The sequence below is a fragment of the Ranitomeya imitator genome, chromosome 3 (genome assembly GCF_032444005.1).
Source record: "Ranitomeya imitator isolate aRanImi1 chromosome 3, aRanImi1.pri, whole genome shotgun sequence".
Taxonomy (NCBI): domain Eukaryota; kingdom Metazoa; phylum Chordata; class Amphibia; order Anura; family Dendrobatidae; genus Ranitomeya; species Ranitomeya imitator.
The window spans coordinates 422,858,248-422,877,425 of NC_091284.1; the positions used below are offsets into that span (position 1 = coordinate 422,858,248).

A 19,178-nucleotide genomic window follows, 5' to 3' on the forward strand; every position below is an offset into this window, starting at 1 on the left:
AAGTAGCCCCCTCATAGAATATAAAGTAGCCCCCTCATAGGGTGCAATGTATCCCCCTCATCTAATATATAATTGCCTAGAATACTACTTCCTGCAATTTGTGCCAACTTCCTGTCCGGAGCTAATGTCCGGAGCTAATGTCCGGAGATAAGTGACGTCAACAGTGTCCAGTGTCTGATTGGTTGCCGCCTGCTGCGAGCGACCAATCAGAAACGTGCTGTACTGTGACACACTCCGCCCGCCATTTTGGTGTGATTTTTGAATTTTTACCTCACAGCAAGTTTCTACTGCGTGGAGGCGGGCCCAGTGACGTTGCTCTTCAAGCTCCTGCCGAATTTCGTCAAAAAAATGATAATACCATTTACCAAAACTATATATATTTAGTTGTGAAGTGGTTCAGTGACATTTTCACACCAATTTTGAACTTTTGTTTGGTGTTTTCTCCATATACTGCCTATTATTCACTGACTGTTATACTGAGAGACTGCCGTTTATTAACCTCTTCTTTGCCACATTGGGTATATTGCTCTATTATTTGCCACATAGGGACATTGTCCATTATTGCCCAGCAATTTCTTAAATAACAAGAATTGTCAAGAGCTGGTAAGTGCAGCCATTTTTTGTTCTTTCTTACTATTATTTATTAATTGTATTATTCTTACATTTGAAAAAATAAAGTATATATGGATTCTAGACTCCCGATTCTTTAGAATCGGGCTGCCATCTAGTAGTATATAAAGTAGCTCCCTCATAAAGTATAATGTAGCTCCCTCACAGAATATAATGCAGGCCTCAAAAACAATATAATGTAGCCCCCTCATAGCATATAATACAGTCCCCCATAGAATAAAATGTAGCCCCCCATAGAATATAATGCAACCAGCTTCAGCTTCATAGAATATAATGCAGCCACCCATAGGGTATAATGTAGGGTTGAGCGAAACGGGTCGGCCAGATTCAGAAGTCACCGACTTTTGGCAAAGTCGGGTTTCATGAAACCCGACCCGACCCCTGTGTGGGGTCGGCCATGAGGTCGGCGATCTTCTGAATCTGGAATCGGAATTCCGATACCGAGTTCCGATATGTTTGCGATATCGGGAATCGGTATCAGAATCCATATTTAAGTGTAAAATAAAGAATCAAAATAAAAAATATTGATATACTCACCCTCGGACGCGCCCTGGTACTAACCGGCAGCCTTCCTTCCTAAGAATGAGCGCCTGAAGGGCCTTCGGTGACGTCGCGGCTTGTGATTGGTCGCGTGAGCGGTCACATGGGCGGTCACGCGACCAATCACAAGCCGTGACGTCATCTAAGGTCCTTCAGGCGCTAATTCTTAGGAAGGAAGCATCCGAGGGCGCGTCCGAGGGTGAGTATATTCCTAATAGGTATATACTCACCCTCGGACGGGCCCTGGTTCTAACCCGCAGCCTTCCTTCCTAAGAATCAGCGCCTGAAGGACCTTAGATGACGTCGCGGCTTGTGATTGGTCGCGTGATAGAAATAGCAAAGGCGTGCACTCTGGTCAATGTAGAAAGGTGCAGGCTGAACCAAGGTAACTTCATAAATAAGTAAACAACAGCCGCACTCGAATTTTTGTTTTTTTCATATGCAATAAAGTAATTTATTATGTTCACCACAGTGGTATTGCAAAGCTGGGGTCACCACAATCATATATAGGTACTGAGGTAACGTTTCGGCCCTGTTGTGGGCCTTTGTCAAACCTCACTAGAAAACAATGAAGATTACAAAATATTACTAATATGAACATTGAAATACAAAAATGAAGAAACAAAAAAACGGTGCTATACATGTACAACAACTGTTAGTTTGTAAGGCTATATACAGTGATATCTACCCAATACAGACACTTTATATACATAAAGTATACACAAAATATATACAAAAAATATATACAAAAAATATACAACTCATGCCAATAGTTGAAATAGTGAAAAATACATTCATAGAGCTAACATGAAGATTGGCATGGTGTCGACGAATGGCATCCAGAGGTAAGGTTCTGAGCACATCAATGCGAGTAATAGTAGTAAGAGAAAGGGCGACTAACCTTGTTGTAGAAAGAGAAAAGTGCCTGAAGGGCCTTCGGTGACGTCGCGGCTTGTGATTGGTCGCGTGAGCGGTCACATGGGCGGTCACGCGACCAATCACAAGCCGTGACGTCATCTAAGGTCCTTCAGGCGCTAATTCTTAGGAAGGAAGCGTCCGAGGGCGCGTCCGAGGGTGAGTATATTCCTAATAGGTATATACTCACCCTCAGACGCGCCCTGGTTCTAACCCGCAGCCTTCCTTCCTAAGAATCAGCGCCTGAAGGACCTTAGATGACGTCGCGGCTTGTGATTGGTCGCGTGATGCCCATGTGACCGCTCACGTGACCAATCACAAGCCGCGACGTCATCGAAGGTCCTTCAGGCGCTCATTCTTAGGAAGGAAGGCTTCCGGTGAGAACCAGGGTGCGTCCGAGGGTGAGTATAGCAATATTTTTTATTTTGATTCTTTATTTTACACTTAAATATGGATCCCAGGGTCTGAAGGAGAGTTTCCTCTCCTTCAGACCCTGGGAACCATTAGAAACCCAATGCACTGCATTGGGTTTCATGTTTCGGCCGACCCCGACTCCGACTTTTCTATAGGATCGGCTGATTTTACTCGACCCGACTTTTGAAAAAGTCGGGTTTTGTGAAACCCGACCCGATCCTATAAAAAGAAAAGTCGCTCAACCCTAGTATAATGTAGCACCCTTAGAGTATAGTGCAACCCCCTCATAAGGTATAATGCAGCCTCCCACAGAATATAATGTAGCCCCCTCATAGGGTATAATGCAGCCCCCTTCAAATAGTATAATACAGCCCCGCACAGAATATAATGGAGCCCCCAGAGTATAATGCAGCCTCCTCATAAGATATAATGCAGCCCCTCCACAGAATATAATGCAGCCCCTACAGAATATAATGTTGCTCCCTCATAGGGTATCATGCTGCCCCCCTCATAGGGTATCATTCTGCCCCCTCCAATAGGGTATCATGCTGCCCCCTCCAATAGGGTATTATGCTGCCCCCCTCCAATAGGGTATCATGCTGCCCCCTTCCAATACTGTAGGGTATCATGCTGCCCCCTCTAATAGGGTATCATGTTGCCCACCTGGAGCAGCGGGGGCCCTAGCCAGCTGCTGGCCCTGTATGCCAGCAGGTGTCAGGTCCTGGGCCCATTGGAGAATCCTCCAGTTCTCCGGTGGCCCAGTCCGACCCTGACCAGAGATGTAAAGAGATTAACTTAGAATGATGGCTGACAAACACTAACTGTGGAAGAAGTTCCTTGTGAAATTCTCAATAAGTTTAATGTGTCAAATGATCCTCTTCCCATTGGAAAGTATAAAGATGGACCCAAAATGGCCGACTTCAAAATGGCCACCATGGTCACCACCCATCTTGAAAAGTTTCCCCCCTCCAATATATTAATGTGCCACAAACAGGTAGTTGATACCAAGCAACCATTACCATTTTATTTAGGTGTATCCATATACATGGCCCACCCTGTATATATATACCCACACAGAGAGAAGGGATGGAGGGAGGTTTATTTGGCAACAATTTCTCCTATACTTCACCCGTACCTATGACATGGAGGTTGGCACCCTAAAAATTTGACAGTGGCTACTCGTCGGCTGTCCCTAATATACCCCATGTCGCATTAACATGTAGGCAAATACCTCCGTCCAAAGGACTAAATTAATCAATTTTGTGCTACATTTATAGACAAAAAAGGTAAATCAATGTAAGCTCAATGTTAATATGTTACCCCCCTCTTCTTTCATTCTTTGACATGCTCTATTTTGGGATCTACTAGACTCCAGATCTATTTTCACACCTACATCTACAATACCAATTTTCTTCCATCTGCGATGTGCAGTCTGTTCTAGTCAATAGCTTTAGACTCCTCTTAACAGCATACAGCAAACAAAATAACAACCCAAGTGAAAATTCACTCAGCAAACACTTCAAGACAATGTTTGCTAGGTCTTTTTTTAAGAATTGAATTGCCGACTGTGACCATTCACCTGTTAGCTAGAAAGCAAACATGTAAGGAACAAGCTCATCCTAGAAGAAAAGAGTCATGCTCTGTAAAAAGCTTGGGACTTGTGTTCACAAATTACAACGTGCCCTCTCTGTTGTCTAGAGGGCCTTACCTTGAATGCAGCAAAATGCAAGACAACCATGACTGATCTATGCTAAGAAGATGTTTCTTTAACAACTGTGCCTGGATTCACTTTTAAGTATTTAAAAAGGTTAAAGCAGTGTAAGGTCTTAAGGTTAAATGACATATGTTGTTCAGGTATGTAATTTCTTTCTGTGTTTAAAAGGAGCCAGTGTGTTTGACCAGTCTAAACTATTTTGTCCATCAGCATGCAAAGGAGCTACCTGAACCTTCCTGCACCTGCCCAAATACTTAAGAAATGTTTTCTAGTAATGACTGAAACAGCTGGTGAGGGATTAGAGAAAACAGCATCTTTCATGTTCATATCTTAGCTGGGTCAAGACGGTACAGGCAATCATAACATGAGCAGCCATGTATCACAGTAGACTGAAACATACAAATCTATCAGAATCAATGATGAGCTGTAAGCTAGAAACCAGATACGTGTAACAAAACAAGTAAAAGTGAGTTGTGGTTGGGGACTTTAGAGACACATATATATATGTAGGGACCTGTGCACTCTGCAGAAATAGCTGGTACTGCAATAGATCAGCAATTATCAGGCAAATAACAAATGCTACATATTTTCCTTTTGTTTGTTAAAGGTCTAGTAAAGAAGACAATGCAGTGAAGTGGAGATCATTATAAAGTTTAGTAGACAAGCATCTATATTGCAATAACCATCTACAATAGAATATCTTCATGGCATAATAACAAAACACAAATATCAGCAAAGGCCCCCATACACATTAGACTAAAGTTGAACTACAGATGATGTTGAGGCGGGGCGTATATACTATTGGTGCAACATATACAGAATCCTACATCCACCTCCGAAGCAGTTGAACTGTGCATTATGATGGGCTATTGGACTGCAAAGGGCCCATCTATTGTTCTTGCAGAGAAGTTTCTTTTTTGTGTGCTACTGGTTGGGGGAGATAAAGATTTGGGAAGTCTGATTTCAGACTGCCTATCAACTATCATAGAGAACACAAGAGCGCTCATCAGAGTTAGCATTCATCAGAGCTTACGCTCCTGTGATATGAGAGTAGGCTCAAAAAGGACACCGAGAAACAAGATAATACAACGGTGGGCCCCCGTGAAGAAGTGGGTCTCCATCCACCTACATGATCAGTGCTAGTGCAAGTGATCCACTACTTACAGCCAACCCAGATCATTATTATTATATAGAAGCATAAGTACATTTCTGTATTAGGGTCAGGTTGTTTTTGCAAGAAGCTGGACAGAGGGCCCCCCAGAATCAATGTTATTGGTGGACCCTTTGCACTTCAGTCTGATACTGTATGGAATAGTTAAGTGAGATAGTTGCTAACTGAACGATCGGCCAACAGCTATCTAAACTGAATGGAGGGCTTAAACTCTTGCACAGAAATGAATATTAATGACGTTTTGGAAAAGATAGCTCCAGCAAATAAACTCGAATAAATAAAATGGAGGTGATGGAATGCAGAAAAATAGGAGAATCAGTAGAGGGTCAATCAGTTTTAATAATTGTCCTATAGGAATAAAAAAAAATCAATTTCCCTAGAAAATACAATTCAATTCAATTTATAGACAATATAAAAAAATTCTCACCAGAATTGGGCTACTGGTGACACCCAAGTGCTCTTCTAAGATCTCATGTACAAAGCAGAGATATGTGCAGGAGGACAAGTGGCAACACATGAAGTCCCCTTCACCTCTGTCTGTCACCATAAAATGAGAGGGTAAAAAAAAATCCCGGTGATTTCATATTTTTCTTAGATGTTCTAAAATGGATTTGTATATAACATAATAATATGTACAAAGACTTATATTATGCCCTGAACACAATACGGTAGCATATCAAAGTGTGCACTTGTAGATAGCATTAAATTAGTAAATTATGGGTGGGTTTTAATAACTGGTACTGTGTAGGTAAAGTCTGCAAGATGCATGTTGTACAGATCAAAGTTGTAATTTTTACATATGAAAATGCAATCATAGTAGGATTTTTCGATAAGAAGCAGCAGTTTGGGAGAAGAGGTGTCAGCATCACCCATCTTTAGGCATACTGCTGCCATGGCCCCAAATCATGTAAACAAAGTCTATTGGATATTTTTATACTAATAAATGGAAAATAATGGAAATAAATCTTTACAAAATGAAATGAAAATCACGTATTTTGTTTCCTCAACCTCTTTTGTGTGCAAAGCACTAAAATCATATTTTGATGAAAGATTTCCTTAACGCTTTTGGCAATATACGTCTTTAATTCCGATTTCTCTCATCATTTCAGCTAGCTTCGTTCAGTAACCAGCTGAAATTTCTCTCCTAAAGCTTTCTAAATGTATGAGAATCTACAAGCAAATGGCAAAATATAATGAAAGTTTAAACGGTTAATTGAATAAACCTCTTAAGTACAGAAAATTTCCAGGCTCGGAGACAGAATGTTTATCTGTTTACAAGCATATACATTACATTTCATTACCAGTAATAGGTTCCTCTACTGGCATTATGCTTTGCATCAAACTGGATGTGAGCCCTTTCTAGCAATCTAAAACATATAATTTAACAAACATGTCTGGCTAGATTTATATCACAGTATGTGGTGTCAGAAGTCTTTAGGTTGCCAAACGGAGCAGACAAGTGGTCTGCCCATCAACGGAAAAAACCTTAATATGAATAAGTCAAATGCATGCTTTCAATTCGAAATGTTCAGGTGAGCATTAATGTGAAAAAGTTGTAAATCTCAATTTTACCTTAATTGCCTTCATTTTTACAAAAATTATGGTATGACGTGTCCCTCTAATGAAACTTTCAACTGGAAAGGTCTGAGAATGGGTCTAAGATACACTAGATTGATAGACATGAATAGATGCAGGGAAGGAAAATGCTGAGAAATACTTCTGTATGCATGTAAACAGGTTTACCAAAATCAGCTTACCATACTCTCCAACATGGTTGACTCGTAGTTCTATCCTGCTCCCATGCCAGAATGAAAAGCAGCTCTAAAGTACAGAATGCTGCTCTAACTCATGAAACTTTAAGGAAACGATAAGAGACATGACTTATAACTTAAGACCCCCTTACCGCTTAGTCAACCAAACCCGCTGATATCGACAGATTCTGCCAACATGTGTATGGTGGAGATGCCGATTGTTGCGTGAGATGTCGATCGGACTGCCGACTACTGTGCTCTCATGGAGATAAGCCACAGGCACACAAGTCTGTTGGCGACTTTCTCAAAGGAAACACAAGTTCACTTGGCTAAGCAAGTGCTCCTTTGTGTGTGGGTGAAATGGTCGAGATGGCTGCTGGCTGCAGCAACGCTCAGCCGACAGCCATATAATGTGCCAGCTTCATAATCTACTTCATTAGATTCAAAAGTTGTTCTAAATGTATTCTAAATGTATCCTGATCACATTTCATTTATCTTTATCATAATGTATATGTGCACATACCAAAGAGGTAGGCCATGCCTCTGCTAGATCAGAAAGGGGCCTAATTTTAAAGGGGTTGTCTAGCCTTGGGATATAAGTCTGCCATCACTCTATGTGACATTGATAAGCGCAGTGAGGATTTTCTCGTGCTGGCACTGGGAGCAGCTGGTAGGACACAAGTATGCGATTGGTATAAATGCGGTAACGTGTAGACTAGACGTGCGAGGCCTCGCTCAATGCAAGTGAATTGAGCTAAGCCAGACACATCTAGTCGTAATGTAGCAGAAGTATGCAAATCGCATACTTGAGCTCACATGATCACCCGTTCCCAGAGCCAGCATCAGAGAATTCTCACAGCATACAATGTGCGCTGTGAGCTTTAGCAAGTCTGCAGTCACAGACTACAGGCTTGTACCTCAAGGCCAGACAAACCCTTCAATCTTTTGCACTGGGATCCCTTATCTTCTATGAACCCCAATGATCTCAGCATGTGCAGTGACTATGCCCAAACTGCAGACTATGTGGTAGTGTGTACTTAGAAATATACACAGCAAGCACACTAATAGCTTAATGTACAAAGCCGATGCTGTCAGTTATAATTTACATAAGGTGACATAACTACCAAATTTTTCTGAGAGTATGACAGGTATCTAAAATTACAATATCTGGATACAAACAGTTTGTTCCAATACTATAACTTTAATACTATAATAGAAAATAAAATGCCTAAAACGTACTATAGAAATACCAAAAGCTTTATTTGTACATGAACTAAAACATTTAAAAGTAAATCACACAGTGAGGAAGCAATCGGGAGAAAGAAGGTTATAGCAACAATGTAAAACAATAATGTTAGAAGTAACAATAAGGCTACTTTCACACATTAGTTTTTTGCCATCAGGCAGGATCCAGCAAATTTTTGAAAAAACGGATCCGTTGCAAATTGTGAAAAACTGATGCAACGGATCCGTTTTCTTTTGCTGGATCTGTTTTTGTTTTTTTTTTAACCTGGGGATAGAGTTTGGACTTCCTGTTCATGGGAAAAGGAGACAGAGAGAGGGAGAGAGAGAGGGAGAAAAAGCGAGAGAGAGACACCTGGATCAAACTGTTGGTCTGATTCTCTCGCATGAGAGATATATGAATATACACCAGTTTGAACGAGCCCTAATAGTACTAGTGTATGGTATATGGGCAGGACTCCTGAGAAAGGCTGTGCCGAAACACTTTGAGGTTGATGTTCCAGGAAAAAATCAATAGGTCCATTTATAATGAGTGTCATATAATAGATATATACTAGAACCACTAGGCATACTACTTTTACATTGCTGTTGTGGTCTTTGATTATACTCCTTAATAGTCTAATATAATTTATTATTTTGTGTTTTCATTTGTGTTCAAACAATTTACCTATACTTGAATAAACTCTAAAAGTGTCTAAAAGGGAATTCCTAGAAATATATTCATACACCAATGGGACCTCTGCTAATCACTAGAACAAGTCACTAGTCCCCATTCTGGAGGAGTATGAATAAAGTAGTGGTCATACATGCATACTGTTGCTTCATTTAAAGTCCGTGGGACTATTAGCTACACTGATGAGCAAAAGGATAGCAATGTTTTAAACTTTTGACTTTCAGGCTCCATATTTCATCATCCACTAATTGCTTCTAACGTGAGACTACCAGCATTTTATTGACAATGATCTTGGCAATCTCATATACAAATTTGACTTGCAACTATTTTGCATATTTTTAGTTATGCAGATTCTTGTCATGTCAATGCATTGTTACTGTTTTACTCTTAAAAATTAAAATTTATTTTTATTATTTTGTTAGTATTTTTTAAATCCACCTTTGTCTTTCAACACTGCCTGAATCCTTCTGGGCATGCTCTCATTAAGATTCAATCATGTCTCAACCGAAATCTGATCCAGAGTCTCTTCTACACGATCACAAAATTGGTGCATACTGGTGAACTCTCTTGATCATGTATACAGCTTTTTCTTTAACTCTACCCACAAGTGTTCAATTGGGTTGAGGTGTGGGGGCCAATCCAGCATCTCTACTTCATTGTCATTGAACCATTTCTTCGCTAATCTTGATGTATGCTTCGGATCGTTGTCCTCCTGGAACTCTATGTAGTCCTTTCCATACCCATAGTACTCAAGTGTATGCAGTAACTCATCTTGTAGGATTACTCACATATAGTTCAGTATTGAGCCACCATTGATCCTGGTCAAGTATCCAATGCCTTTAACTGTGAAACAGCAATCATCAGACTTCCTCCACAGTTCCTTCAATTTCAATTTCTCAATCCATTATCACCTTTTCCCCTTGTTTCTTCAGACCCATTTGCACGCATCAGAGCATAGTCTGCTGACTTTCATCTCATCGCTCCGTTTCCAATCTTCTACTATATACTTTTTGTACTTTTTTCAAACTCAAGCCAACGCTTCTTATGACAATATTGAGGTTGAAGCTTCTTCACCTTTTTTCGGGCCACCATTCCAGACTAGTGTAACGCGCGTCACACAGTGCTTGCATGGATGTCTGTGATCTCACTACTGCAAAGCATACGAGCCAACTCCACTGCTGTGATTCTCACACCAGAACTTATAGACCTTGTGATGAGCCGACTTGTTGACTCCGATATTTTGCCTGGACATCCACCTCTTGGCTTCTGAATAGATGGGCAGACTTCATTTCATATTCTTCCAACTGTCATGACACTCACATGATGTAGTTTGGCAATTTTCTTGGCCGAGAGACAGTTATCGATGACCTGGAAGATGCAGTTTCTCTTTTCTTACGAAATCTTCTTCATGGCTGATCCTCGATTTGAACCAATGACCTTTCACTTGGGAATCAACTTAATAACACACTGAGCTATTAAGGAATGTTGTAAGGTTGTATTTTGTGATATACAGGAAGAAAACGATTTTTACACCACCAGGAGCAAAACAGTAACAATGCAGCGACATGACAAAAATCTGCATAACTAATCACATGCTAAATAGTTGCAAATCAAATTTATGTATCAGATAGTCAAAATGATTGACTATAAAATTATGTTAAGCTGGAGTCACACATAACGATATCGTTAACGATATCGTTGCAACGTCACGCTTTTGGTGACAAAGCAACGATCCCGCTAACGATCTCGTTATGTGTGACAGCGACCAACAATCAGGCCCCTGCTGGGAGATCGTTGGTCGTTGGGGAATGATCAGGACCTTTTTTTGGTCGCTGATCATCCGCTGTCATCGCTGGATCGGTGTGTTCACTTGTAACCAGGGTAAATATCGGGTTTAGTAAGCACAGGGCCGCGCTTAGTAACCCGATATTTACCCTGGTTACCATTGTAAAAGTAAAAAAAAAAACAGTACATACTCACATTCTGATGTCTGTCACGTCCCCCTGTGTCCACAGGGTTAAAACGCGCTCCAGCCGAGAGCTTCCCTGCACTGACTATCTCAGCGCCGGCCGTAAAGCAGAGCAGACGCTGTTACTGCCGGCGCTGACACAGTCAGTGCAGGGAAGCTCTCGGCAGCAGCGCGTGCATTAGCAGCGCTCTTGCCGAAAGCAGTTTTAACCCTGTGGACGCCAGCGGGGGACGTGACAGACATCAGAATGTGAGTATGTAGTGTTTTTTTTTTACTTTTACAATGGTAACCAGGGTAAATATCGGGTTACTAAGCGCGGCCCTGCACTTAGTAACCCAATGTTTACCCTGGTTACCCGGGTGCTGCAGGGGGACTTCGGCATCGTTGAAGACAGTTTCAACGATGCCGAAGTCGTTCCCCTGATCGTTGGTCGCTGGAGAGAGCTGTCTGTGTGACAGCTCCCCAGCGACCACACAACGACTTACCAACGATCACGGCCAGGTCGTATCGCTGGTCGTGATCGTTGGTAAGTCGTTTAGTGTGACTAAAGCAGTAGTAGATGGTGAGATAAGGAGCCTGAAAGTCAAAAGTTCAAAACATTGAACTTTGCACGGTGGCTTAGTGGTTAGCTCTGCAGCCTTGCAAATTGTTACCCTATTGCTTGTCTGTGTACGTCTATCAATCTAATAGACATTGTTTTTTCCCATACAGTTGTTCAGTTGCTGTTATTACAGCATTTTAGACCTGAAAGCTTGTCACCAACCAAATATGTACTGAATAAATACAATAAAATAACTACATCTATGTTATTCTTGCTTGTTGACATTCACTCCTCTAATTGGATCCAAATAATCCAGGACAAGTGATCTTATACACCGGCAAAGATACTGTTACTTTTAGGAGGAAATGGTATGTAGATACATATTGGAACAACTCAGGTATCTACAACTCAGGACAGGGTAAGAACAATTAAACTACATTAACACTGAATTAAAAATTATTAGGAAGGAGCATTCTTTATAACACTTGTTCACGAGACTCCTTCAGTGTAAAGAGGCTGCCGATCAATCAATGAATGAGTAAAAAGCTTGTTAAACAGGTGAAAAGATCATCATTACCATCGGTATGTAGGACTCACACTATAAAGAACAATGGCAGCCTTTGCGCACTGAAAGATATTTTAGGCCCCATTCACATGTTCAGAATTTGGTCAGTATTTTACATCAGTATGTGTAAGCCCAAACCAGGAGTGGAACAATCAAACTTCTGTATTTATCACCCACTCCTGGTTTTAGCTTACAAATACTGATGTAAAATACTGACCAAATACTGAGGTAAAATACTGATCAAATACTGAACATGTGAACGTGGCCTTACAGACCTGTCAGTACACATCATTTATCATGTACTACATGCATAACAGGCTATTAAACAACAGCTGATTGGTAAATGTCTGCTAATCGGGGGTCCTCTAGTGCTGCTGATCAATCAGTGTAAGTGGACTCTACAGGTACATCAACATGTTAAAGGGACACTGTCACCTGAATTTGGAGGGAACAATCTTCAGCCATAGAGGCGGGGGTTTGGGGTGTTTGATTCACCCTTTCCTTACCCGCTGGCTGCATGCTGGCTGCAATATTGGATTGAAGTTCATTCTCTGTCCTCCATAGTACACGCCTGTGCAAGGCAAGATTGCCTGCTGCAGGTATGTACTACGGAGGACAGAGAATGAACTTCAATCCAATATTGCAGCCAGCATGCAGCCAGCGGGTAAGGAAAGGGTGAATCAAAAACCCAAAAACCCCACCTCCATGGCTGAAGATTGTCCCCTCCAAATTCAGGTGACAGTGTCCCTTTAAGTATCTGCTGCAGATATTTCTGTATCAAAAACGTGTTTCTTGGCAGGAAAAGCATTGCACAAAAAAACATGCTTTTTACTGCGTTTTTGGTGTATTTTTTATGCATTTTTTTCTCATTTATTAGAATGTGTGAAAAAGCTGCAAAAACAGAATTGACATGCTGCAGATTTGAAACTGCTTCAAACCGGCAAAAATAAAATAAGCAACGTGTGCGTGAGATTTCAGAAATCTCATTCACTCTGGGACAGTAAAATGAAACATTTTAAAAAGCGCCAAAAACGTGACATGTGAACATACTCTTAGCCCTCATTGTTAATGTAGAAAAGGGATTTTATGTCAACTAATTTATTACATTTTGCTTATATAGCGCTATCTTACTCCACAGCGCTTTACAGACATTATCATCACTGTCCCGATTTGGGCTCACAATATAGATTATTATTACTCATTTTTATAGTGCCATTTATTCCATGGTGCTTTACATGTGAAAAAAGGGGCATACATAGACAAGTACAATAAACATGAGCAATACAAGGCACGCACAAGTACGGGAGGAGAGAGGACCCTGCCCGCGAGGGCTCACAATCTACAGGTGATGGGTGAGGATACAGTAGGAGAGGGTAGAGCTGGTCGTGCGGCGGTTTAGTAGACTGAGGATTCCCTATCAGTATGGCTATAGAGTGTAGGAGGACACCGGAGAATCTGGAGGAAACCCAAACAAATACGGGGATATGTTGTGAATTCTGTTGTCAAGCTCCCTCCTGTGGTCATGAATGGTACTTCGGCTGGTTCTGTCCACGGGCTTCCTCTGGTGGTTGTGAGTGGGGCTGCGGCTTCTGAGTTTCCTTCCACAGGTGACGAGGTTAATTCGTTAGCTGGCTGCTCTATTTAACTCCACTTAGATCATTGCTCCATGCCACCTGTCAATGTTCCAGTATTGGTCTGTTCACTCCTGGATCGTTCTTGTGACCTGTCTTCTCCAGCAGAAGCTAAGTTCCTGCTTGTTTTTCACTTGTTTGCTATTTTTCTGTCCAGCTTGCTATTTTGATTTTTGTCTTGCTTGCTGGAAGCTCTGGGACGCAGAGGGAGCGCCTCCGCACAGTGAGTCGGTGCGGAGGGTCTTTTGCGCCCTCTGTGTGTTTTTTTTGTAGTTTTTGTGCTGACCGCAAAGTCACCTTTCCTATCTTCTGTCTGTTCAGTAAGTCGGGCCTCTCTTTGCTAAATCTATTTAATCTCTGTGTTTGTGATTTTCATCTTACTCACAGTCATTATATGTGGGGGGCTGCCGTTTCCTTTGGGGAACTTCTCTGAGGCAAGGTAGGCTTATTTTTCTATCTTTAGGGCTAGCTAGTTCCTTAGGCTGTGACGAGTTGCATAGGGAGCGTTAGGAGCAATCCACGGCTATTACTAGTGTGTGTGATAGGATTAGGGATTGCGGTCAGCAGAGTTCCCACGTCCCAGAGCTTGTCCTGTATTATTGTTAACTATCAGGTCTTTCCGTGTGCTCTTACCCACCTGGTCCATTATTGTCCTAACCACCAGGTCATAACAGTACAGGTGGCCCAAAGTATTAATGCATCTCAATAGAGGGATAAGAGAAGTTCTGAGACCATTTTTTTTTCTTTGCACTGTGTTTTGCCTTTCTTTTCCCCTAGACCTCTGGGTGGTTCAGGATACAGGTGTGGATATGGACATTCAAGGTCTGTCCTCTTGGATGGATAATCTCACTGCAAGGGTACAAAACATTCAAGATTTTGTGGTTCAGAATCCGAAGTCAGAGCCTAGGATTCCAATTCCTGATTTGTTTTTTGGGGATAGATCTAAGTTTCTGAATTTCAAAAATAATTGTAAATTGTTTCTTGCTTTGAAACCTCGCTCCTCAGGTGACCCTGTTCAACAAGTGAAAATCATTATTTCTTTGTTACGTGGCGACCCTCAAGACTGGGCATTTTCCCTTGCGCCAGGAGATCCGGCATTGCGTGATGTTGATGCGTTTTTTCTGGCGCTTGGATTGCTTTATGATGAACCAAATTTAGTGGATCAGGCAGAGAAAATCTTGCTGGCTCTGTGTCAGGGTCAGGATGAGGTAGAGATATATTGTCAGAAGTTTAGGAAGTGGTTTGTACTCACTCAGTGGAATGAATGTGCCCTGGCAGCAATTTTCAGAAAGGGTCTTTCTGAAGCCCTTAAGGATGTCATGGTGGAATTTCCCATGCCTGTTGGTCTGAATGAGTCTATGTCTTTGGCCATTCAGATCGATCGACGCTTGCGTGAGCGTAAAGCTGTGCACCATTTGGCGGTATTATCTGAGCATAGACCTGAGCCTATGCAATGTGATAGGACTTTGACCAAAGCTGAACGGCAAGAACACAGACGTCGGAATGGGCTGTGTTTTTACTGTGGTGATTCCACTCATGCTATCTCCGATTGTCCTAAGCGCCCTAAGCGGTTCGCTAGGTCTGCCACCATTGGTACGGTACAGTCGAAATTTCTTTTGTCCGTTACTTTTATTTGCTCTTTGTCATCCTATTCTGTTATGGCATTTGTGGTTTCAGGCGCTGCCCTGAATTTGATGGACTTGGAGTTTGCTAGGCGCTGTGGTTTTCTCTTGGAGCCCTTGCAGTATCCTATTCCATTGAGAGGAATTGATGCTACGCCTTTGGCCAAGAATAAGCCTCAGTACTGGACCCAATTGACCATGTACATGGCTCCTGCACATCAGGAGGATATTCGCTTTTTGGTGTTGCATAATCTACATGATGTGGTCGTTTTGGGGTTGCCATGGCTACAGGTCCATAATCCAGTATTGGATTGGAAATCTATGTCTGTGTCCAGCTGGGGTTGTCAGGGGGTACATGGTGATGTTCCATTTTCGTCTATTTCGTCATCCACCCCTTCTGAACTCCCGGAGTTTTTGTCGGATTACCGGGATGTATTTGATGAGCCCAAATCCAGTGCCCTACCTCCTCATAGGGATTGCGATTGTGCTATTAATTTGATTCCTGGTAGTAAGTTTCCTAAGGGCCGACTGTTCAATTTATCTGTGCCAGAACACGCCGCTATGCGGAGTTATATAAAGCAATCCTTGGAGAAAGGTCATATTCGCCCGTCATCATCACCGTTAGGAGCAGGGTTCTTTTTTGTGGCCAAGAAGGATGGTTCTTTGAGACCTTGTATTGATTACCGCCTTCTTAATAAAATTACAGTCAGGTTTCAGTATCCTTTGCCGCTGCTGTCTGATTTGTTTGCTCGTATTAAAGGGGCTAGTTGGTTCACCAAGATAGATCTTCGACGGGCATATAATCTTGTGCGTATTAAACAGGGCGATGAATGGAAAACAGCATTTAATACGCCCGAGGGCCATTTTGAGTACCTGGTTATGCCATTCGGGCTTTCCAATGCTCCATCAGTATTTCAGTCCTTTATGCATGACATCTTCCGAGAGTACCTGGATAAATTCCTGATTGTATATTTGGATGATATTTTGGTCTTCTCGGATGATTGGGAGTCTCACGTGCAGCAGGTCAGAATGGTGTTCCAGGTCCTTCGTGCTAATTCTTTGTTTGTGAAGGGGTCAAAGTGTCTCTTTGGAGTTCAGAAGGTTTCATTTTTGGGTTTCATTTTTTCCCCTTCTACTATCGAGATGGACCCTGTTAAAGTCCAGGCCATTTATGATTGGACTCAGCCGACATCTGTGAAGAGTCTGCAAAAGTTCCTGGGCTTTGCTAATTTTTATCGTCGCTTCATCAGTAATTTTTCTAGTGTTACTAAACCGTTGACTGATTTGACCAAGAAGGGTGCTGATGTGGTCAATTGGTCTTCTGCGGCTGTGGAAGCTATTCAGGAGTTGAAGCGTAATTTTTCTTCTGCCCCTGTGTTGTGCCAGCCAGATGTTTCGCTCCCATTTCAGGTCGAGGTTGATGCTTCTGAGATTGGAGCAGGGGCTGTTTTGTCGCAAAGAAGTTCTGATGGCTCGGTGATGAAACCATGTGCCTTCTTTTCTAGAAAGTTTTCGCCTGCTGAGCGCAATTATGATGTTGGCAATCGAGAGTTGTTGGCCATGAAGTGGGCATTCGAGGAGTGGCGTCATTGGCTTGAAGGAGCCAAGCATCGCGTGGTGGTCTTGACAGATCACAAGAATTTGACTTATCTCGAGTCTGCCAAACGGTTGAATCCTAGACAGGCTCGTTGGTCGCTGTTTTTCTCCCGATTTGATCTTGTGGTTTCGTACCTTCCGGGCTCTGAGAATGTGAAGGCTGATGCCCTGTCAAGGAGTTTTGTGCCCGACTCTCCGGGTGTTCCTGAGCCGGCGGGTATTCTCAGAGAAGGGGTAATTTTGTCTGCCATCTCCCCTGATTTGCGGCGGGTGCTGCAAAAATTTCAGGCTGATAGACCTGACCGTTGCCCAGCGGAGAAACTTTGCCCTGATAAATGGACTAGTAGAGTTATCTCTGAGGTTCATTGTTCGGTGTTGGCGGGTCATCCTGGAATCTTTGGTACCAGAGATTTGGTGGCTAGATCCTTTTGGTGGCCGTCTTTGTCACGGGATGTGCGTTCTTTTGTGCAGTCCTGTGGGACTTGTGCTCGGGCTAAGCCCTGCTGTTCTCGTGCCAGTGGGTTGCTTTTGCCCTTGCCGGTCCCGAAGAGGCCCTGGACGCATATTTCTATGGATTTTATTTCGGATCTCCCTGTCTCTCAAAAGATGTCGGTCATTTGGGTGGTTTGTGATCGCTTCTCTAAGATGGTCCATTTGGTACCCTTGTCTAAATTGCCTTCCTCCTCTGATTTGGTGCCGTTGTTTTTCCAGCATGTGGTTCGTTTACATGGCATTCCGGAGAACATCGTTTCGGACAGAGGTTCCCAGTTTGTTTCGAGGTTTTGGCGATCCTTTTGTGCTAGGATGGGCATTGATTTGTCTTTTTCCTCGGCTTTCCATCCTCAGACAAATGGCCAAACCGAACGAACTAATCAGACTTTGGAAACATATCTGAGATGCTTTGTTTCTGCTGATCAGGATGATTGGGTGTCCTTTTTGCCTTTGGCTGAGTTCGCCCTTAATAATCGGGCCAGCTCGGCTACTTTGGTTTCGCCGTTTTTCTGCAATTCTGGTTTCCATTCTCTTCAGGGCAGGTTGAGTCTTCGGACTGTCCTGGTGTAGATACTGTGGTGGATAGGTTGCAGCAGATTTGGACTCATGTGGTGGACAATTTGACATTGTCCCAGGAGAAGGCTCAACGTTTCGCTAACCGGGATTTGAACCCAGGACTCCAGTGCTGCAAGGCTACAGTGTTAACCACTGAGCCACCATGTTGTGGTTTTTGCACGACATAACAATAAGGAAGAGAACAGTACAAATTGGAGAATTATACATTTTATCACCTTGCAATAAGGCTATAAACCATCGTAGACTAATGATACTAGATCCCATAAAGGAGGTAAGCTATGGGGCATTCTCTGCTTTAGGTGACTAAAATATAGATAATGCTTTGCTTTATGTTTGGAGAAAAAGCATTCCATCACATTATGGAACTAGAGAAATAAACCTAGAGCGGCTTTCTGCATTATGCGCACAAAACATGAACAGTGTCTGAGTCCCAGTAAGTGTTAATAAATGGACATCATTATTATACATCATCCTCCAGAATGTAGCCCTGGCTGCCATATTGAAATTGCATTTTCAGTGGCTGGCTTATTTATGTGCTGTGGCCTTCTACTTTACATTTCTATGGTGAATACTTACAAATCAAATGAGCTGCGAACAAAATGCATTTGAAATAAAAAGGTTTCTGCTTCTGTTTGTCTGGCATTGTTACCATTACAATGATGGCTTTTATACTTGCAGAGTGGGCATTTTAAGGTCAAGAACCCGTTAAAGGTGAAAGCTTTGAGTAAACAACTCATGTTTAATGTCCATTGATATTAAAGAAGAGTGATTGGTATCTAACATTTCACGACAAACGTATTAAATGTGTATTTAGGTGTCTTTTAATTTCTTTTCTCCACGAACCGAAGGCCAGAAAAATTTAGAGGCATTATCATAACAATGTATAAGAACCTATTTAGAAGATTCATCTCCGAGCATTTAGTACACTTCATATAAAGTAAAGAGCCGCGGTCACAAAGAACAATAAACCAATGTCACTATAAAGCACATTCACCATGCTGAAACGCAATGCCATGCCAATTTACCCTCCGTCTTCCCCCAAGTGAGTGAGTTCCAAATTACTCGTGTGCAGAGGAGACACCACTTTATACCATTAGGACTGATTCTTCAAAAAGACAAAAAAGCAGACAAGAACC

At 42.2% G+C, this 19,178-nt stretch overlaps 1 protein-coding gene across 5 annotated transcripts in view; it reads right to left on the reverse strand.

Annotated features, from left to right (window-relative positions):
* Nucleotides 1-19,178, reverse strand: part of BCAS3 (BCAS3 microtubule associated cell migration factor) — a 1,718,074-nt gene that overhangs the window by 197,266 nt on the left and 1,501,630 nt on the right. The gene's annotated exons all lie outside the window — the stretch shown is intronic.